The 24419-nt window shown below is 38.7% G+C and overlaps 1 pseudogene; it reads left to right on the top strand.

The window, feature by feature from the left end:
- Window positions 1–1384: 1384 nt before the first annotated feature.
- LOC149215147 (uncharacterized) lies at window positions 1385–2656 on the top strand (annotated as a pseudogene).
- The last annotated feature ends 21763 nt before the right edge of the window (window positions 2657–24419 follow it).

Raw genomic sequence — 24419 nt, forward strand, 5'->3', positions numbered from 1 at the left:
TTAAAAGACAATATGAAAGAAATGACCCAAATATTCCTGTAAAATGTAAAGAAAATTCAAACAAAGAGCAAATAGGGACCCATGGATGTGCCATTTCCAAACTTCTTAATTACATCATCAGGGTTGGCTGCCCCACACTCAGTCTAAGTAATCTGCCCAATTTTTGCAGCCATAGTCATCCGAGAAAGCAAATCCTCAACTCTTGCTTCAATGGATTGGCCATGGTCCATTTAATTGTTTAGTCTTGTGAATTTAATTGGAAATATGTTATTGCACTTTCCAAAAATTTCAAATTTAAGTGAAAATTGTATCTTTCTAACAAAGTTTGGAGATGCATTCTAATGAATCTTGATATCTCAATGAAAATAATAAATTTATGTATCATTTACTAGTAGCATATGCACAACAAACGATACAATTAATTCAATCATAATTTTGGGTTTTAACTGACGGAGTGGCATAAGGCACATTTATCTTATTTCGATTCAATAGAATTATAGAAGAAATTTGATTTATACTCTAAAAAATAACTAAGATGGAATGAGATGATTAATGAAGAATGTGTTAATTACTTTTAATTTTAATTTAGTTTGTATATAGTGTATTAATTGTATAGTTTGCATGTAAAATTTACCTAGAAGATTAAAATGTAAAAATTAGTGTGATAATTATTAATATATTAAAGATCTTTGATTTTGTGTATATTTATTCTTTTATTCTCAAGGAAGTGGTTGTAGCAGTGTTTTCATCCTCTGTTCATCAAGTTGGTTGTTTCTTGAATAGTGTCAAATATTGCAGGTGGTGGAGGTTCGAAGGACAAACTCACGGTTACCCCCAAAAACTCCAGGTTTTTATCTCTTTAAGTGGTTGTTTATTCAAATTAGAATTTTGATATGGTAAAAAATGCAGAATTAAATTTAAAAAGAAATGTATTTAACGTGTTTTATTGTTTTATTTATTCTATTTATAGGCAATTGTCTCCAATCTAAGATTATATTTTTTCTCAAAAAACCAATTATTCTCTACATCAATCAAATTAACTTGAATGAAATCATTCCATTAGTGATGGTCAAAATTATGAATTAATATATATAGAATATTATGTGCTAATTTTTTATTTTTTTATTGCTTTTATTTAATGTGGAATTTTAATGTAATTGAAATGTAAATTTTTAATTTCTTCAAGAGAAAAGGTTCTTGAAGGGAAACATATAGATCGAAATTCTAAATTCCAACCCCTGCTCTTGCCTTTGTAAGCATACCATTTACTTATTCGATGAAATCTGCTCATACCTTCAAGTTATTTTGTGAAGTTCTGGGCAAGGAGGGCTTAGGGCTTTAAACATAGCAGATTAGATTGTAGGCTCTCAGATTTTGGGGAAGAATGGCCTGTAACGAAGAGAAGGCGCAGTCTATGTTGAACAGGTTCTTGACATTCAAGAATGAAGAGAAGAATAAACCCAAGGAGAGGCGCTCGTTCCTGGCCTTAGAGTGCCACGATCTTGCAGAGGCACACAAATGGAGGCAACAGATAATACGAGATATTGGACGGAAGGTCATGGAGATTCAGAACTCGGACCTCAGCCAACACTGCCTCCCAGACCTCAATGATGAGATCAACAAGCTAATTAGGGAAAAGGAGCACCGGGAAGATCAGATCATAGAGCTTGGTGATCCTAATTATGCCAAAGTAGGGGCCAAGATGATAGACTTGGAAGGAAACTAGGTGGATGTGCACAGTGTTTTTGGTGCTACCATTTTGCACTAGCCACAAGACGGGTTTAATTTGGGATTCACTGTATCCCTGTGAATCTCATTTTGTCCACTATTTGCTACTGATTTCTCTATAATTTATGGACAAAAGGGCCAAGGAAATATACAACATATTAAATGCGTGTTCAATAGTACGATCAAAGCCTGTGACTCATCGTAAGACCGAAAGTTAAAACTGAATCTATGGTGGGCACTGGGTATTACTACTATCTAGGCTGAACAATACCTCTCCTTTGTGTAATTTCCAATCATCTCTATTTATTTTTGCCATCTGAGGGACGGGAATGTGATGGATGTCTTGTTGTGTAGTTAGATACGAATTAGGGGATCCCTTGTCATGTAGTTGAAAGCGAATTAGGATAGCCCCGGTTAGAGATACTTCGGGGCTGCAAAATTCCTAGCCGTCCTCAAAGAGCTATTCGATAAAACCCCCGAGGAAAAGAAGAGAAGGTATACGTATGAGATTTACAAGTGAAACGATGCAAGTTATTATGGCTACAAGGATGATGAGGACAGGATCTTAGAGAAAGTCGAGCAACTCAAAGAGGAGGAGATAGCGGTTAGGGTGATGAGAGAGTGGCAGAGAATTGAGTCCGTCGAGAGGGAGGCCAGGTTAACAGTGAAGAGTGGGGAGGTCACTACCGTTAAGTCAGTTATGTTCAAAGAAGAGGAGTATGTGGCGAAATAAATCAGAGAGCAGGAGAAGGGAAACCAACAACAGTTAGAGCGAGAGTTTGTTTCCCATGTGCCCCTACCGGATGAGGAAGAGATTGAGCACATGGTTATGAAGAAGAAGAAACGGTATCTTCTTAGTAAATAAACAAGTGAGGATCTTCTGGAGGAGCAGTTCCAAGCCAAGGCAATGCTTGATATTAAACAATAAGGTATTCTATTGAAGCTTATGGATCTTCAGGTTTTTTTTTTTCCTTTTCAAATAAGCTTCTCCCTTTTCATGAGCTTCTCCTTTTCCATGAGTGTGCGGTTGTCAATGCTCCCATAAGGGTGGTGAATAATTTATGCATTTCATGTTTCAAAAAAAAAGGACAATGTTGAGTGTATATCCTTGGTGACTTTGGCAGAATAGTTTTCCTTAGACCTAACACCTAAGTGAAAAGAATCTATTTTATACCCTAAAGCATGTTTTGAAAAAATTTCACCATTCACCTCATCTTTGAGAATAGTCACCACACAATTTACATAATAATTATTTGATAACCTGTTTAAAATTTGAACGATTCCATCCCAAGTGCATTGGTTTAAACTTAGTGTTAGATTAGTTGTGATCATTATGTATATATCTATATAGTGTTTTAGTAGTTTTGTACTCTTAGTTGCCTTTTGTATAGTCTATCTGCTAGTGAATTGTGTCTCTTATTTGAAAGGTTAAAGTTCACATGTGATGTTTCTTTTTGTATTTAGACATTGTCACTCATGTATTATTGTGATTTGAAACAAAAGTTTTCACACTACACAATTTTCCACCATTAGTAAGTTTTAATCTCTCATTTAGTTACAAGAATTGATTTTATTTCTCATCATGGTTCTCTACTCTTGGATTATATTATTTGGTGTTATATCTTGAATATATGATGATGTTATTAGCTAAATTGAAGTCATCAAATCTTTTGTGAACTTGGTCGTTTTGTGTCATTCTCAAATGGTAAATATGAGTATGACATCTAAACAGTTGCCATGCTTTAATTCATATTTGATTTTATTTTTTTTACAATATAAGAATCAAGTTATAATTTATAAATATATATTTATGAAAAATTAGGATTTCACACCCTGTATGTCTCTTTGGACATTAATATAATAATTGTATCTTATCTTTGCTCTCGGGTTGTGTTGCATGCATTTGTCCAAAGAAATATCTGCAAGTATTTTTCATGTGTCATGACCTTAGTAGCCCCTATGAGGGACTTTTTCTCGACCGCCCTATTTTCCCCTGGGTTGTACAGAGATGAAACTCTCTCTTGATTCGTTCCTTCTTGCAAAAACCCTTGAACTCCTTGGAGGTATACTCTCTCACATTGTCCAATCTCAAGACTTTGATATTCATACTTGTGTGGTTTTCAATCAGAACTTTGAACTCCTGAAACTTTCTAAACGCCTCATCCTTGATCTTTAATATGTAAACCCAAGTCTTATGAGAAGAATCATCAATAAAGGAAAGACAATACATGCTTCTTGTTATTATCACTAGTAACTAGTGACTTCAGTCCAAAAAAGTTATACACTTGAGCTCAAGTTTTGACGGTGACAATCCAAGGGCAGGGTAAATATGTGCAGTCAAAATATATATCTCTATGTTTCATAGTAGCCCGCAGATTACTTTTCCTCTCTTATCATGATGGTTCAACTTTGATTGGAAAATTGAATCCAGAAGGCACATCTATTAGTGAGCTATCAAGTGTTCTTGAGGGTGATCAAGATGGTCTGTTAAGGTTTGTTGGGATACATCATTAGAAGGAGTTCCTTGATGGAAATGGTTTTTTTTTGTCTTCCTATTTATTTTAAAGTCAAACTCTCCACTCACTGTGTCTCTTGGTCTTATGGATCTATTTGCACAACTTCTGTGATTGTCTAGAAATTCATCTTCTCCATGGATTGGGCACTGCAAATTACAGGTCTCTCTCTAAGGACAACAATATTTCTATTCTTTTACATGATGATGATAGTTTGAAGATATTCTCATTTAGAATGGCCAGTGTAACTCGAGGAGTATTGGATTTACTAATACATGATTGCAGTATTAATTTAGAGCAGGTGAAAAAGCTAGGTCCTGGTATCCTCAACAATACATCAAATGCTAGGTCCTGGTATCCTCAACAATACATCAAATGTTGGGATCAACCCAAAATTTACACTGGATTTCTTTGAAAATACAACTTGCATTACTACAAATATTAAGCTTGGAGGTGATGTTATTCGAAACAATGATTTATGTGTTAAGATGAATTTAGCATAAGAAGAAGGCTTCTTAGAGAGCCCCAACCCTACTGGATTTAAGGTTTATGCACTTTTTCTTCAATCATATATATCTATCTATATATATATATATATATATATATATATATATATATAGATATAATAATTAAATCATAGTTTTCCTTCTTCTAGTGTAGCTCATGTTTTTCCATTGAAGAGGAAGTTCTTTGATGTTATTGTAGGATGAATGAAAGTAGTTGTGAAATTAGACACATGAGAATATTTTGATCAAGAGTTATGGATACCTGTGTTGATTTATCTATGATTGCATATTTGCAGATAATTGTGTTTAATTCCAATCTAGACATTGTAATGGTAGGTTTCCATGTTAATGTGGGAAATACATCAGGAAGTGACCATTACAGTTACTTTGTGGTTCTTGTTGTTCCACCCCATGAAGCCCTTGAAAGTTGGGCCCAAAAAAGAATCAATAAAGAATCAAGTTATAATTTATAAATATATATTTATGAAAAAGTAGGGTTTCACACCGGGTATGTCTCTTTGGACATTAATATAACAATTGTATCTTATCTTTGCTCGAGTTGTGTTGCATGTGTTTTTCCAAATAAACATCGACAAGTATTTTTCATGTGTCATGGCCTTAGTAGCCCCTATGATTGACTTTTGCTCAACCGCCCCATTTTTCCCTGGGTTGTACAAAACTGCAACTCTCTCTTGATTCTTGCCTTCTTGCAAAAACCCTTGAACTCCTTGGAGGTATATTCTCACACATTTTCCAATCTCAAGACTTTGATATTCACCCTTTAATATGACGTTCGCACACACCTATCTAGATTCAAGTATGATATTGACCTAGGGGTTCCTAAGGTTGAGGATCTGTCAAATGCACACAATTGACTGAATTCTGAAATATAGAAATAAGAGATATGCAACTTCTAGCTTCACAAACTGAGAAGTGCATCTCAGACATGGGTCTATATAGATTTGTGCTTGATGCAGGGGCAGTAGAGCATGACACACCTCTAACTTACTGACCCATTTATGGGAGTTGTTGGGTCTGTTAATCATGAGGAGCTAGGGATGGATTTTGGAGCCAAATCGCAAGAAGAGAAATTACAGTAAGACCATGAAGCAAGATTCCTATGCACTGTGTAGTGGGTATCTAACACCAAAAAATGTGGCAACGTTGGTATTTGGGGGTTTAGATGTATTTCTTTCAAGAAATTTAGGATATAATGATTGTAATATCTGTGTATAAGGCGACAAGCCTACCTCTATGTCATAGAGACAAATAGATAATGTGCTCATAGGAGCCTTAGTATGCATGTGGCATTAATCATTGGCTGGAAACCATGGTTTGGACCTGTGTGCTTCATTAAAGATTAGAGGAGCTAGAAATAATGAGTAGCTAGAAATTTTTCAAATAATAAAAAAAAACATCAGTGTCTCTGGCTACCCAATAAAAACTCCCACTCTTGTTTACACCAGTATTATCATTTAGATTTATTTATTTTGTATTTTTTCTTTCTCAGTTCTGTGGTTCAATATATATTAAAAGTTATAGAGATCTAGTCATTTTTATAGGCCATTGGGTTGGGATGACTAAAATTAGTAGATACCAACCTCAAAACATTCAAAAGCCTCAACAGGTCGACAATGGTTCCACTAAAGCTGCCTTAAATTTAGTATGATATAATCCTTAGGTAACTAACCTCAGACATATCGTTGGTTAACTTATGTTGTTTGAAGTTTATTGAGTTTGAGTTTTATCATGAAACTACTAGAAGTGTACTAGCATGGGTGAGGTTATTATGTTGATAACAATGTTATGGTTTGATCTAGTCCTTCAAAGGAACTTTTAGTTGATGGTCAAAATTTCACATTACTTTCATTTTTTTATCTTCACATATAACAAATATCTTTATGTTATAGCCTCTAGCTAGGTATATATAGTAACTGCCACTCAGAAGTTGGATGCCATCATTTTGGAGCTTGAGCTTACTCAACTCACCTTTGTTTGAGTTGAATATGTCATTAGATCTCATTATATCGTCTATTGCAGAGCATGAATCCAATTTACCTTTGTTTCAATTAAAAACATGATTAGATATTGCTATATCATCTTTTGTAGAGAATGAATCCAAATTCTCAAAGTCCATTTGCTTGAGGTATAACAAAGCTACTTTAATTCATTAAACTTACTTTTCATATTATGTTTGTTGATTTTGATTCTACAGGCCACATCTTCATTGGAAAAGGGGCATATTTAATGAAGTGTGGAAGGAGAGGGAAGCTCCAGTTCTGTCCTTTAAAACTTTCTAAGTTATGTAATAAAATTTAAAAAAATTTCTCCATAGAATGTTGTGCTTTAACTTTTTATTTTGATAATGGATTATTTATGTGATCTCTCCTCTCTCACACACAACCAGAGTCCAGACATACATGGTTTTTTTGGATATGTAGACAATGGACAGATTTAGGCTAGCCATTTATCTATAAATTTACACTGTAGGAGATCAGTCATTTACAGTTGAATATTTCCTTGTGTTATAGACATTTTTTGGCACTGCAACCCCAATCATAAATGTCCATAAACCAAGGGCTCCTAAGTCCCTAAAAGTGTTGTTCCAACCCCTAAAAGAACAAGGTCAACTGATTACAGCATCTCCCAGAAGTTCTCCATGAAAAACTACTCAGAACTGGTCAAAAGTGGACCATCTCACCTGCTCCATGGTCAAAGTGCGCTGCCTCCCACCTTAATGCACACGAGAGGTGCGATGCATACTGAAAATCCCTTCTATGGGTTGCGATGGGTGAGAGTGGACAAATGGCAGGGTCAATCTGTGAGGTGGAGGATTATGGAATCTTCCAGAAACTTCTCCTGTGACACTTGCCTCTCTGCATTCGCCCAGGGATGAGTAAGAGATCATCGATCTCCAAGTGGAATCAAGAACTATCAGAGAGAGGACACTAATCAAATCTCAGAAGCTGACTCACCCCCCTTGCAAACATCTATATATGGATCCCTCATCCCAGAGATCCAGAGGCTGGAATTTTTTATCTTGTAAGGAAGTGCTGCTGGTTTCTCGGTGTAACATCATAGTGTTGGGCGATCTAAGCTTTTCATGAGGTGAAGAAGGGCTTTCTTGCTGAGAGGATGACGCTGGGTCAGAAAAATTGGTTGTAATCCTCTTTGCTATTCTTGATTATTAATAAAGCTATTCAAGTTTTCCTCCACAGTCTTGTATGATTGATGATATATGCATTTGTGTGGTCAATATATATCTGGTCCTCTATTGTTTATGATAGTAGATCTCTGTTCTTGGATAATGTTATTCTGCTTTGATTCCACAGGTGCTCTTTGAAGCTGGGTAGACGAGGAAGCAAATGGAAAAGATCTATCAGAAGGGAGAGGAATCAAGCAAGGAACCAAGCGCAAGACAGAGGTTGGTCTCCTTCTTTCCCCTCTTATCTACTTCTCATAAAGGAAAACGAAAGTGGTTTTAGTTTGTTTGTTTCTAAGGTAGCTACCAGCCTTAGTGGGACTAGCAGCTCTGCATAGACACTAGATTTCCTGATAACAAAATGGCGACTCCACTGGGGAGCGAATAGATTGTTTGTTTGTCTATATTTGTTTGCTTTATAAACTTACAGACGGAGCCTGAAGTCAAGCCAGCTAGCCTTCGAACTGCATTTGCTATGCAAGTGCAAAGTAGATCAATGCTGCTTCAGTCTATCTCTGGGTTTTGTTTATGAACTGAAAAATCGATTTACAAGCTCTCTAATTGCCCTTGTGGTGGCTCTAGTAACCTCCTTAGATCTACCCCTGTGATTTATTTACTGATTACCACTTGCTCGGCCTAAATCCCTGAACTGTGCTGCAAACTGTGATCAAGAACTGGATCAAAAGTCTCGCACTGTACCATCGCACCCTCTCTTCAAGGATATCAGTATGCATCGCACTTCTCGTGTGCTGTAGGTGGGATGCATACTGGAATCCCTGTGTAACAGGTGCGCTGATCAGAAAGGGCTAATTTTGCCTTTAGACTTTGGTTTTTTCACTCTTTTCAGCTCTATTAAGGAGTTTTGCTGTCTGTAGTCAGTATACCTCTGTTGGAAACCCCCTTCCTTGCCATTATTCCGCCTCCATTGTGCAAAGAACTGTAAATGTTTTTATGTATTTTGAGCCATTTTCAGTTCTCTTTTACAAACAAGTAGCATAATTCAAGTGTCGTTTCTTGATTTGGAAGTGTCACAAGTATCGTTTTCAGTCATAGAAGAGGATCCAATTGTTCTTGATAGTCGATTACACTGCTACTCTTGTATTTGATTTGAATTAATAGTTTTTCAAGTGTCGAAAGCAAGTTTTCAATTCCAAATAACAAAGTGTCGTCATTGTCTTCATTTTGTCTTGAAAAGAAACTTGTTAGTAATGTCGCTTTGAAAAATAATTCAGATTTGCGCTTAGCTTTCTTTTTATCATTCACACATTAAGAAGGTTGAAAACAAATATATGCATGTGCATTTGCATTTAGACTGTTTGTTGGTTTGATTTAGGACAGTGCATATAGTGTGTGCTCTCTGCTCTATGTTGAAAGAATATCGTCTCTCTTTCCTTAGTAGCTAGGATTTTCATTGCAAAAAGAAGATTAAACGATTGTTTATCATCTTAGATTGCATTTTAGGAAATTGTATATCTACATCATGCGGTGAACCTGAAAGGCAAATTTCTTAAGCAAGATCAACTGTAAAATAAATTTAATGAATCTAAAAACGCTTTGGAACCTAACGCACAACATTTAGAAGTCTAGGCTAGAGACGTATTCTGGCATCGTAAAGCCTGGTAACTGTTGTTTTCATTGCTAGTTGGGTGATTCCTCCACTTTGAGATGATAAGTGCCAATACGGACTTGTGCTCCCACGTACCGTCGAGTATATATTGGGAGACCACAATAGGCTTTATCCTTTATCCATAGGAAGCCGTGTCTGCCGCCCTATCGATTGTAATGCACTGAACACAGCATTCGGGAAGATTGACTGCCGTACCATAAAAAGTATTCTGCAGTTTTGCGATTGGTTTGGTAATCCCTCTATCTAGATTTCCAGAGTAGTCTCTTTCGTTCCTTTTCAGACTCCTTAAAGGAAAAGGTCCATCTGAGCACTTGTCACTTCAAGCTCATTAAAAATTGAAGGCGACTAGAGTCATCTTTTGTTTTTTCTCGACTCTTAAAAATTGAAAAAATAAGTTATGTCAAAGCGTCTAAAATTTATTTTAATCGGAATAAACATCACCTTTCCTATGTTGGTCTTAGGTTGAGAAAAATGGAGTCCACCAACCAAGGATTTCCCCTTGGAGGAAATCCTAGTCCTTTCTCCTCTTGGGGAGATGTTGGTGCACCCCATATGGCCACATTGTCGCTTCCAGGATTGACAATCGGCTTGCCCGTATGGCTCTTCTCGACCTCTGTCGTTCAGAACACCATGATTCCTGAACAATCAAGTCAGCAACTAAACGATACCAGAGTTACCCCCCAACCTTCTACTTCGTCCAATTCTCCCTCTCCTCCTTCCTCTTCGCTTGATGAAGCTGGTAAAGCCAAAAATCAAGTAACTGAGAAGAAGAAGGAGAAGAAGAAGAAAGAGAAGAAGAAGAAGGAGCCAAAGGCGAAAGGGGGCAACCAAGCACCGTCTAGCGAAAATCCACACACTGCACCGTCCAGGCCTAAATCGCCATGTGTCATTTGCAAAGGAGACCACTATCATTGAGATTGTCCTTGCATCCCTCGGATCTTAAGGGACTGGTCTCCTCGTTTGCACAATCCGGTGTCATCAACCTCTGACGATCATGTTGAGAATACACCGTCAACTAGTGAAAGTGAAGCCCCTGGACAAAAAGGAAAATGTAAATTTCCTTGTAAACTGTGTGAAGGCGATCACGCCGTCCACCGTTGTCCCTTCTTAGACGAGGCTAAAAGAGTTTTGGACAACCGTCCGGTTTCACCGTTACGGCTTCCTCCTGGATATAAGAAACTCTTGCCGAGTCCGTCACTAGTTGAAAATCCGGCTGACACGCCATTGTGGTCGGCTGAAGCATCTATCATTGAAAATGAACCCTCTGAATCCACACCAGACGAAAGTCAAAAGGTCGAGGCGGCAATTGACCCGGTCTTGCCTTCAGAAGGTCCATCTTCGGATGATACAGTCACCAGAGAGAACAAGAACGACACCGTTCAAATTCTCTTCGTAAGCACAGACTCCGACGAACATGGGGGCAGTCTACCCGTTCCTTTACCGCAGGAAGGAAGTTCGTCAGAGTCGTATCCGGCCATCTATTCGGTCCCACCTCCAAGCAACCTAGTTGTTTCCTTCGATTGGAATCTACTAGGCAGACCTCGCTTACCGGCTAGTGTACCATTTCGAATCATTGCTCAAATATGTAGAATGGTCATGGTGTTGACCTAGGTTGTCATTGATGTCAAATGGCAATATTCTGGATACTAAAGGGTGACATGAAGCCAAGGGGATGCAGAGCAGATTCATGAAGAGACAGGAGCAAGGCCATCAGGATAGCCAAGCCATAAGCAAAGAGGAGCTACCTAAGGAGGCATATGAAAGCACATAACAGGATATTGGAGCAAGAGAGGCATTCATATATGCAAGGAGGTCTTTGGAAGACACTACCAAGCCAGAGGAGCAGATGGAGACAAGAGGAGCAGATGGAGACAAGAGGAGCAGATAGAGCTACAAGAGGAGCCACACACACACACAGATATATATATATATATATATATATATATAATATATATATATATATATGCGAACAGAGTTAGAGGAGCTGCAAGAGGAGCTACAGGATGAGCCATATATATATCTATATATATATATATATATATATATATATATATATATATATATATATATATATATATATATATATATATATGCGGAAACAGAATTAGCGGAACTACAGGAGCAAACTAAGCGAGTAGAACAGAGCCAAAGAAGAGGAGCACACAGAGTTATCGAGGAGGAGACAGAGCCACCAAGAGGAGCAGATGGAGCCAAGAGGAGAAAACGGAGGAGCCATATATATAACACACACACACACACACACACACACACACACACACACACATATATATATATATATATATATGCGCCAAATAGAGGAACAAACAGAGCCATGGGACGCAACAAACACAGCTGGCGGAGCCATAGAGGAAGCAAACACAGCTATCGGGAGCTATCAGGAGCCATATATCCAGAGATAATACTATCGGGAGCTATCAGGAGCCATATATCCACAGATAATACTATCGGGAGCTATCGGAGGAAAAACCCATATATATATATATACATGAATAGCTATTGGAGCAACATAAGCGGAGAAGCATAAAAACAAAGTTAAAACAACGGAGCATATAAACAAAGTTAATATGCGCGGACCCATGGTACCATTGCAACACGTTGCAATTTAATATCACGTCCGTCGCGTCGGGAGCATGTATCGGGAGCGGTAAAGGCCTTGCCTCCGATTGCGATAATATACACGGACCCGATGGCATATCACAGTTTGATTGAATGCTATATCACATCGGCGATAATCGCGATGTATAAGGGGCTGTCAACCACAAAAATCCGATTGCGATATGTACGCGGACCCGATGCGGGATTGTGTTATGGTTGAATCTATTATCGCATCTGCCCATCGAAATGCTACATGGAAGGTTGTCCGACCAGAAGCGCCGATTGCGATAGAGGTATGGACCCGACGGAGTTATTAAAACAATTTAAAATAATATCGCGTCCGGGTATCGGGGAATTGGCTATGTTATATGCAAATCTGCCGATTGCGATTGTAAGAGCGGACCTGATGCTATATTGCGATTTGGCTTAATGTCTTATCGCATCCATCGACCATCGGCCATTGGCGACTGCCGATATGTTGCGAGCGCCGATTGCGATGAATGTTGCGGACCCGATACAGTTTAAATGCGGGTGAATTAAAATTGAAGTCCGGCTCTTTAATAAGTTTCGACTGTTTCACTCATATTTCCTATGTATTTACATATTTGCCTTGCGCGTGGTTTGAAGGGCCAATGATGCCGGTGGTAATGTGACATGTGGGCTCGCCCTGATGGTATAGTCTCTCCGAATGAAAGCCTCCGTAAACATTGTAAAGCCCTGTGTATGTCAAATAATTATGGATAAAAGGAGCGTTGTTACAGGTTTAACTTGTAATAAGTATTCTCTATGTATGTGGCCTCTCTTCCTCTTGTATGTGTCCTGTGAATATTGGAACGCTTGGATAGACAGAGGAAACTGAAGTTCGGGAAGCCGAAGAAGCAAGCAAGCGAGGAGGTAACTGAGAGAATAAGCGAGCGTTGAGGAAGCCGAAGAGCCTGCGGAGAAAGGAAGCCAAAGAGCCAGCGAGTAAGAGGAAATGAATGGACAGAGGCACGGGAATGCATAAAAGCAGCAAAAACAGAGGACTATTGAGGCTGTTGGTATTGCGAAGAACCAGAGTGTGAGATAGCAGAAGCAGCAGCAGTGAATGTTGTTGAAGGCTGTTGAACGCTGTGGAAAATAAGCTAGAGGAGACAGAGGCAGCGAGAGGATGCAGCAGAATAGAAAGAGGGCAGCGGGGCTAACAAGACAGCAGATAGTTGAAGGGGAGAAGCAGCCAGCTGAGATCATAAGCTTGAACAAGAAGTTGTTCTTTATGCAGAGCTTAGTTCAGCTAACAGTAGACTGACTAAAGCTGCGTGAAGACATTATCAGAAGTCATGAAGGGTATTGGACACTCTGTGTGGGTAGTATGAAGAATTGGGAAGACTACTTCAAGAGAAGATTGGTTGTCATTGATACTGTAGTTTGGAGACTACAGTGAAGCTGTAAATAGACAGAACTCAGCAGAAAAGAGTTCTGAGAGAAGAAGTAAGCAGGATTGGAGTCCTTGGGGCTGGTGCCTCAAAAGCAAGAAGGATAGGAGTCCTTGGGGTTGGTGCCTCAGAAGTAAGCAGGATTGGAGTCCTTGGGGTCAGTGCCTCAGAAGCAAGAAGGATTGGAGTCCTTGGGGTTGAAGCCTTAGAACTGAACATGATTGAAGTCCTTGGGAGTTGGTGCTCCTAAGTCCAAGATTGGTGTCTTGGCAAAACAGAGTTGGTGCTCTGGAGGTTGGAGCCTCACCAAAGTCTAAGTTGGAGCTTGGCAACTGTTTGTGACAATCTATATATTGTATCTATTTTACTGCATAGTTTATATTAATAAAAGCATTTATTCTTGCTGTTCATCTTGTGTTCTGAATATATATGTTTTAACTGGTAAAACAATAGTGGGAAAAAGAAATACTGATTCACCCCCCCTCTCAGTATTTCAACACATGGCCGGTACCATCATAGATGAAGGGGCTTCTGTGAGTATCCTTTCCTCAACTGCTTGGAAAGCGCTTGGTTCACCATCGCTTTTGCTTGAAATGAGAAATCTAACAGGGTTTGACAAAGGAACCAATCGACCGTTAGGGATCCTTCCCAATGTGCCGATAACATTGAGGAGGAAAACCGTTCACATGAACGTAATGGTAGTCCAAGGACCCTTGGATTATAATCTACTCCTTGGACACGACTATATTTATTGCATGGGAGCCATTGTCTCCTCACTCTTTAGAGTAATGTGCTTTCCGCATGAAGGAAGAGTGGTCAAGCTCGTAGACCAGCTTTCATTCCCCGGTTCACACATAGAAAATAGTCAAATACCATCCCTGAATGGTCTTTTCACGCAAGGAATGTCTCATCAATCCCCAGTCCGTCCACTTGATGAGCGCGAGTGATTCGGAGGACATGACTGAAACCCAGGGGGCATGCACCCTGGCCTGTTTCGACAGGAAAACCTTGGGTATAGGGTAGGTTTCCGCGAAGGATATATGACTGGTTTATGAGATTAGACTAGAATAAGATTCCTTCGTCAAAGTTATGTGAGTGGAGCCAGTTGCACCACTCACCTTTGTTTATTTCGGTAGACATCGCCGAGGAAGTGTTTTGTCTGAAGTATGGATAGAACAGTCTTTGGTAACCCGGAAATTTTTCGCTATACCCGGGGGCATGCAAACCTTTTGGCGTGCAAGCGAAGAGTGACCATTTATTTTTTAAATTTGTAGGTCCTCTAACCCTTTAAACTCGTAGGATTGGTCATTTCCTAACTTGCATAAAGAAAGGATGCGGGGCAAAGCTTTGAAAAAATGCCATTTTAGATGAGACATCCTTATTATACGATTGGATCGAGCAGTTTTAACGCGGAATTCAAGCTCGTTAAAAAATAAACATAAGCAATGAGCAAATGTTCCCCCAGAGTTTAAGCTCATTAAAAAATGAACCAATTTCCGGTAAATAACCATCGTGAATGCATTATCATCAGCCTTTGAAGCCTTGGTCGTGTTCTCATCATCACCTCCACTCTATATTGGCCGATCGTTCACCTCCATTTGATTGTTTACCCTTTTTGAGGAACAACTACGAAGAGTGATCCTGTTAGCCATCCTTGTGACACTGCCGTGATTGGAAAATTCCAAACCTTACCTGGAATTAGTTGCTACTCGAACTTATCACTCGTTCCTCAAAAAACGAGTCTCCTTTAAGCTCTTTTCATCTGACTCGTAAAATATGAAAAGATTGCCAAGCAATTAGCCTCTCCAGCTCGTTAAAGTGACCGGAAGTGTTATCCCTCCTTTAGATTTTAATCTTTTTGGACCTGAGGGATTATTACACAAAAAGATCGAGCGCTTGTTTTGTTCGGCTCGTTAAAATTACCGAAAATTCATCCCTTTTGTATTATTTTATACTTTTTCGGACTTAAGGGATTATATGACGAAAAAGGACTGTTGGAGTTTTCTTTACGTCCCTTTTCAGACTTTGTAAAATTGAAAAGGATCGAGTTATCTTTGTCGTTAAGCTCGTTAAAACTGAATAGCGACAAACTTGTCCATACAGACAAGAACAAGTTTCACTGTCGCTAGGCTCGTTAAAACATAGCGATGGGTTTGCCCGAAGGGAAAATTATAGAACAAGCATATGTTATCCTCCTCAAGCTTGACAAAAATAAAGAGGTACTGGTCAGCAATGATTGGGGAAAAATTGGGAAGAAAACTTGAAGAAACTTTATTGGTAGCAAGTCGCTCTTGAACATGACACTTTCACTCCACATCCGAGTCGGGTTGGGTTGTTCCGTTCGCTGGTCATATCACCATTGGTCCATCACATAATCCATATTTGGGGTTAACGCTACCAATCCATCATGTCAGTGTCGCTGATATGTTCAAGAGAAGTCACTCAGAGAATTCACCTGTGTCTCATCCACTGCAATACATTTACGCTCCATTCTTTCATGACCGCCACCCTGAACCTTATGTCATCAGATCGTTTTCACCTCCATTAAAATCATTTGCTCCGTTCCATGTCATTGATGTAGGATTCACTAAGTCCCTCCTATGAAGGATCGCTTCTTGTCGACATTAGCTCATTATCCAGGAAGTCGATCTAGGAACAACCCTTTCAGTACTTTGAAGCTTGCATGCCTCAATGGCAAGTTTCTCACTTCCGGTGACAGGTTTACATCAATGGCCTTCGACCGAAAGATTTTACGTGGTGTTCGACGCCAAGTCCCTTATTCACACCACGTGAATTGTACTGTAGTACCTTAAGGGTCATCATCATTATCAGTGATTCCTCTCGCGCCTGTTAACAACTTACATCATTGGCTGGTAATCAGGCGATGTCTTTCCATGTTCGACTCCAGAACATCTCTCACATGGATCGACTTGTACTTTGAGTGAAGATTGAACGAGATTGAAGACCTCGGATCTAGTTTCATCCATCTGGGATGTGATATATATTCAGGAAAATAAAGACATCAAATGTACATCATTTCTGCACAGATAATCATCCAATCTAAGGGATGATGGCTCTACCAGAATCATCAGTCTGCACTCAGACGATTGTCTGTCTTATGTACATGAAAATGAATTTATAAAGCTGAGCATGGGAATGCCCGCTTCAGCTAGATCATGAAAATATTATGAAGATAATGTATTGTATTGTATCTTATTACAGGTCACCTTCCAGCTTGAAAAAACTTCAGATCCTCATGATAAAGCATTTCACACGACATCAAAAGATTAACGACCTCATGCTTTAGGGGTCAACTATTATAAACATTTTTGGGCACTGCAACCCCAATCATAAATGTCCATAAACCAAGGGCTCCTAAGTCCCTAAAAGTGTTGTTCCAACCCCTAAAAGAACAAGGTCAACTGATTACAGCATCTCCCAGAAGTTCTCCATGAAAAACTACTCAGAACTAGTCAAAACTGGACCATCTCACCTGCTCCATGGTCAAAGTGCACTGCATCCCACCTAAATGCACACGGGAGGTGTGATGCATACTAAAAAGCCCTTCTATGGGGTGCGATGGGCGAGAGTGGACAAATGGCAAGGTCAATCTATGAGGTGGAGGATCATGGAATCTTCCAGAAACTTCTCCTCTGACACTTGCCTCTCTGCATTCGCCCAGGGATGAGTAAGAGATCATTAATCTCCAAGTGGAATCAAGAACTATCAGAGAGAGGACACTAATCAAATCTCAGAAGCTGACTCACCCCCCTTGCAAACATCTATATATGGATCCCTCATCCCAGAGATCCAGAGGCTGGAATTTTGTATCTTGTAAGGAAATGCTGCTGGTTTCTCGGTGTAACATCATAGTGTTGGGTGATCTAAGCTTTTCATGAGGTGAAGAAGGGCTTTCTTGCTGAGAGGATGACGCTGGGTCAGAACAATTGGTTGTAATCCTCTTTGCTATTCTTGATTATTAATAAAGCTATTCAAGTTTTCCTCCACATTCTTGTATGATTGATGATATATGCATTTGTGTGGTCAATATATATCTGGTCCTATATTGTTTATGATAGTAGATCTCTGTTCTTGGATAGTGGTATGCTGCTTTGATTCCACAGGTGCTCTTTGAAGCTGGGTAGACGAGGAAGCGAGTGGCAAAGATCTATCAGAAGGGAGAGGAATCAAGCAAGCAACCAAGCGCAAGACAGAGGTTGGTCTCCTTCTTTCCCCTCTTATCTACTTCTCATAAAGGAAAACGAAAGTGGTTTTAGTTTGTTTGTTTCTAAGGTAGCTACCAGCCTTAGTGGGACTAGCAGCTCTGCATAGACACTAGATTTCCCGATAACACCTTGCCACTAAATTAGAGTTGCAGAGTCGGACTCCTATTTGTCAGGCATATACCTCACTTTTAAATCAATTTATTGCTGACTCTATATAGACCTTCCACGGGAGGGCAAAGAGTGATCAGTACCATTGCTTAATATTTCTGTAGACCAAGTAAATATTCCAAATGTGTATAAATTAGTGGATCCTTGGAGAATCCCAAGAGTGGTGCTATTGTAGCAACAATAAATTCGTTTATTTTGAGTTCTTCATTAGTGCATTGATAGTATATTGTTTATTCCATACAATACCTCAACAGTGTATGATCAAATTATAGTTAAACCTGTCAAAATATTTTGACTTACCCTCTTTCAGAGTGAAACTAGAGTGTGTGTCAAGCTTGCACGTCACAATTGTATCATGCAGAGTTTACCTAGGACAAGTTTTGTGGATCTAAGCAACAAGATACCTGTTGGAATTCAAGAGGTAGTAATACTGCAAAGTGGGAAAGAGGTTGCACAGTTAACCTGGCTTTCACATTATGGTTGGAGTCGGTTTGTTGGCAAGATGCTGGATACCCCAACTTCCTTTTTATGACTGAGTGAAAAATTGAATCCTTCGACATATTCCTCACTCAATTGTCATTAAGTGATGGGTTTTCTCAAAAGTGCTTCACACCTATAAACTTTACCAGAGTTGTTCTTGAGTCTTTGGAGGTGGTTATATTTTCAAAGCACACATGTACAAGAAGACGAGAAATAATATGCTTGACTAATTTGAAGTTATCTCCCTGCGAATAGGGTGTTCCCATTCATAAACCCGACGACTCGCTCTACTTCTTTCTAGTGAACAACTTTTGGACTTGCCATGAATCGTGAAACAATTCCAACCCCATAACTATAAGTTTCTTATTTAAATCTATACCCACTAGATTATAATCTGCACAAGGAGAACTCCATTCTTGTTTCAAAAGAACCTGCAATTGACTTGTACCATGCTATTTAATCTTTCCTGTATTTATTCGCATCCTTGGTATGTGACATAAAGATGAAACATGCTACCTTGCATTTTTTATACTAACATTCCTAAAGAATAATAAAGTACACCCAAATCTATCATTTGAAATCATCTATGTAGATCACCTTTTGGTTTTTCAATTATCGAAGTTGTTACCTATATTGATGAGATCTTCTACAACCAATACCACAGTGACAATATATGTTAAAGTTTTATCCGTGTTGCCTTGAAGGTGTTTCTCCTTCAATAGAGAAGCAATACACTGTAGTTTCCATTTAGGGGAGAAGCGTACGCAGTAGCAACCTTGGCCTGTGTGTAGATGGGTTGAATGCACATTAGACTCTATCTGTTGTTTTGAAGGTGTTTCTCCTTCAACAGTACTCCATCTCAGTTGATCCTTTCGGTATGCACCTTCAGTAGATGCATGCAACCTTGGGAAACATGTTGTAGATTAGTTTTCCTATGAGGGTGTAGCAACGATGAAAGAAGTGCATCGATTTTAGGCATATTGTGGTTGTTGTATGCAAGCATGCTTGTTTAGTGTTTCCCAAACTTAGGTAGAGCCATATTTAGTATGCTTTTATAGTTTGACTTAGATGCTCACTTTTCTTAATTTAGGTGTTTTTCTTAGTTTTGTTTTATGCATAGATTTATCTTTAAGAAAAGTGCATAGTAGAGAAGGGTTCTATATTTTTAGCAGAGGACACACTTCTAGGTAGGAGGTACTCTATTCAAGGAAGCTTTTGCCATGCAGGTTAGGTGATTTATCGAGAATCCCAAGAGTGGCGCTATTGTAGCAATAGGAAATTCGTTTATTTTGAGTTCTTCGTTAGTGCATTGATATTATATTGTTTATTCCATGCAATACCTCAATAGTGTATGATCAAATTACAGTTAAGCTTGTCATAATATTTTGACTTACCCTCTTTTATAGTGAAACTAGAGCGTATGTCAAGATTGCACATCACAATTGTATCATGCAGAGTTTACCTAGCACGAGTTTTGTGGATCTAAGCAACTAGATACCTGTTGGAATTCAAGAGGCAACAATACTACAAAGTGGGAAAGAGGTTTCACAGTTAACCTGGCTTTCACATTATGGTTGGAGTCAGTTTTTTGGCAAGATGCTGGATACCTCAACTTCCTTTTTATGACAGAGTTCAAGATTGAATCCTTCGACATATTCCTTGTTCAATTGTCATTAAGCGATGGGTTTTCTCAGAAGTGCTTCACATCTATAAACTTTACCAGAGCTATTATTGAGTCTTTGGATGCGGTTATCTTTTCAAAGCACACACGTACAAGAAGACGAGAAATAATATGCCCGTCTAATTTCAAGTTATCTTCCTGTGAATAGGGTGTTCCCTTCCATAAAACTGACGAATCACTCTGGTTCTTTCTAGTGAAAAAATTTAGGACTTTTCATGAATTGTGAGACAATTCCAACCCCATAACTATCAGTTTTTTATTTAAAGTTATACCCACTAGATTAGAACCCACACAAGGAGAATTCCATTCTCGTTTCAAAATAACCTGCAATTGACTTATACCATGGTATTCAATATTTTATGTATTTCTTCGCATCCTTGGCCTGTGACATAAAGACACAACATGCTACCTTGCATTTTCTATACTAACACTCCTAAACAATAATAAAGTATGCCCAAATCTATCATTTCAAATTATCTATGCATCTCACCTTTTGGTTTTTCAATTATCGAAGTTGTTACCTATATTGATGAGATCATATACAACCGAGGCCATAGTGAAAATATCTGTTAGATTTTTATCTATGTTGCACTAAAGGTGTTTTTTCTTTAGCAGCACTACAATACATTGCAATTTCCATTCATCGGAGAAGTGTACACAATAGCAGCCTTGGTCTGTGTGCAAATGGGTTGAATTTATAGTAGACTTTATGTGTTGTTTTGAAGGTGTTTCTCCTTCAATAATACTTCATCTCAACAGATCCTTTCAATCTACATCTTCAACAAATGCATACAACCTTGGGGTACATGCTACAGATTCCAGTTTTGCTGTGAGGGTATAGCAACGATGAAAGAAGCGCATCGATTTTAGGCATCTTATGGTTGTTGTATGCAAGCATGCTTGTCTAGTGTTTCCCAAACTTATATAGAGCCATATTTAGTATACTTTTATAGTTTGACTTAGATGCTCACTTTTCTTAATTTAGGTGTTTTTCTTAGTACTATTTTATGCACATATTTATCTTTAAGAAAAGTGCACAGTAGAGAAGGGTTCTATATTTTGAGCAGGGGACACTCTTCTAGGTAGGAGGTACTCTATTATAGGGAGCTTTTGTCATGCATGTTAGGTGCTTTATCCTAGACAGAGTTCTAAGTCCCTACCTCCTTGACAAAGTCCATGCCAGACAAGACATTGATGGACAGAGTTCCAAGTCCCTAAATTTTCCAAAAACCCACCTGAGCCTAGATATCTAGCCTAAAATCCTTTACGTTCTAGTCATCTCTTGGCTGTGATTTCATAAAGAGAGCCCTCTCTAGTTTGGTAGGGCCAGCTACTAAACTAAAATCTTGGTCTGTGGTTACCTTCGTCGATCTCGTCATCAGCCTGGGACATTGTGGAGGATAACAGAGGGAATGACAACTACGGAGTGCCAAGGTGTTCTAGTGAATGTAAGGTTCCCAAGTCATTGAAAAATGTAATGCTAGTTGTGAGGTCATGACTGCCAAAGTGTGTTAGGGAATGCTAGGGCATGCTAACATGTGCCAGATAGTATGAAGACATGTTAAAAAAGCTAAGATGTGCCAAGTGCTAAGGCATGCCAAGATGTACGAGGGTTCCAAGTCCCTGCCTCCTCTTCTTCCATATGCTATCCACTTATGACTTTTCCTTTGCAATATTTGATGCATTTGCTAGTTATAGTTCATTTATAGGTTATAAATGTCTTCAGAGTTTTACTTCTAATTGAGTATTCAACTGAACATATTGATTCTCTTATACATAACTATTTTTCCCTCCACCCACTTTTCATAACTTCAATAACCATTAGGTAGGGACTTATAGCTTTAATGTTGCTTTGCTTGTTTAGTAAAATATGGTTGAGACTTTAATTTATTTAAAGTTGTATAATTTACAATTTATTAAGGTTTAAGTTCTAATTTTTAAAAGTATAATTCTTTAAAGGGTGCTATCTCAATGGAAGAGCACCTGCTTTACAAGCAGGAGGTTGGTGGTTTGATTCCAGCGTGCCCTGATATCCATATGGAATGGCGACGGTCAGTTTTTGGTGACGGAGGCTCTTTTGACCATCACCAATGAGCTTTGGTGACATTTTTCGACCCTCACCAAAAATATGAAATGGTGACGGTCAACGAACGCCACCATATATACGCATCAATAATGACGACCCTCAAAGGTTCGTAACCATAAATCGTTGTTGTTGATATGAAATGGTGATGGTCGTTATCCGTCATTATAGTCATTATTCGTGACAGACCTTGAATGTCACCACAACACCTATACTTTTGGCAATGCGGCTTTTGGTGACAGTCAACGAACATCACCATATATATGCACCAATAGTGACAGCCATTAAAGATCCATCACAATAAATCATTGTTGTTCATATGAAATGGTGATGGTCACTATCTGTCATTATAATCAATATTCGTGACAGACCTTGAATGTCACCATAACACCTATACTTTTGGCGATGCCACCTTTGGTGACATTCAGTTTTTGGTGACCGAGGCTATCATCCGTCACCATTGCTCATATGTAATGGTGATGATTGCTATCCATCATTATAAATCATTATTGGTGATGAAATTTGAATGTCACTACAACACCTATACTTTTGGCGACACCACCTTTGGTGACATTCAGTGTTTGGTGACAGAGGCTATGGTCTGTCACCATTTCTCATATGAAATGGTGACAGTTGCTATCCGTCATTATAAATAATTATTGGTGACGAACTTTGTATGTCACTACAACACCTATAATTTTGGCGACGCCACATTTGGTGATGTTCAGTTTTTGGGGACGAATGCTCTTTTGACCATCATCAATGAGCTTATGGTGACATTTTTCGCCCCTCACCAATGTCCTTTTTTCTTATAGTGCATGCCATAAAAGACTTGATGGAAGCATACCTTCATCATAGTGAGAATTATATGAAAAGTTTTTTGCATGAGCAGATGTTCCTTGCAACTTCAATAGTCTTTCATATTCTATCCTAGTCATGACAAGTGAGTGATCTTATGCTTTTCTTACCTCAACCTTGCCATCAAATATATGAATGGAGTGTTCTTACTAACAGATGTGAAGCAAATACAACAAGTTTCTCCTCACCTATAGAAGGTATAGAACATTATGTAGAAGACAGTCTAGAAGACCAAGCAGTTTCAGCCTGATGGTGCTAAGCCCTAATGGCTTGAATTTTGACTTGTATACAAAGTAGACTATTCCATCAACATTGTCAGTGAATTATTCAAATAAATCTCTTCTTAAATTCATGTGGCAAGTTGCTCTTGAATCAAACAACCAAGCATTTTTCCATGAGTGGATTCAAGTGTTTTTCCCTTCTTTTTACATAATGAGTGGATTCAAGTGTTTTTCCCTTCCCTTTACCAAGTGTTTTACCTTTTCCTTCATTTATTTCTTGCTCTATTTTGTCCCAAGGTGGCTTATGTGTAGAAGCATCATTTCCATTTCTATTGTGTCATATACAATGAAGATAAAACCTTTATCCTTGGAAATGTCTACCCCCCTTGCCTCTAAAATTCTTCCTTCCTCTTCCTCTTTAGCCACCTCTTCCTCTAGAAGAATCATGTGAATGATTCTTCTCTTTCTATGCAAAGCACAGAGCTTCATCAGAATACTGAGAAGTTGTATTCTTTCCAAAAGCCTTCTCTCTTTCAATAAACTTCTTCTCAAGGGAGTCAAAGGAAATCTCTTCAATTTTGCCACTTGCTTGCATTGACTCAAGATAATGTGAATAAGTGGGATATAGTGCCTTGATATAAGAAGTGAGAGGAACATCTATTTCAACGCCAGTGGATTTTATGTCATGCATAATGGATCTTATTTCTGATGCTAAGGTAAGAGCGTCATCAATTTTTAACTCAAGATTGAACAACTTGATCATCAATTGAAAAAATTCAAACTCAAAGTGTGAGTCATATAATTCCTTCATCTTATTTAAATCTTCAAAAGAATTTGAAAACGGTGAAATATGACGACTCACCTCTTCTTTTACTGATGCTACAATCAAAGCGTAGGCCTTGCTATTCTTGTTTTCCCAAAGGGCAAGCTCCTTGTCTAAAGTGGGCTTTTCAGGTGCATTGTCTCCTTCTCCTTCACAAACTCCTTTCCACAATTCATTGAAAATCAAGGTGTTATTGATCTTCCTGGACCACTCATGGAAGTCCTCTTTTTCAAAGAGAACCAACTATAGAGATAAGTGAGTGCATTCTCAAA

Source organism: Pinus tabuliformis, chromosome 1_1 (assembly GCF_031772625.1).
Source record: "Pinus tabuliformis cultivar Carrire ecotype Pingquan chromosome 1_1, CPIR1, whole genome shotgun sequence".
NCBI classification, from domain to species: Eukaryota; Viridiplantae; Streptophyta; class Pinopsida; order Pinales; family Pinaceae; genus Pinus; species Pinus tabuliformis.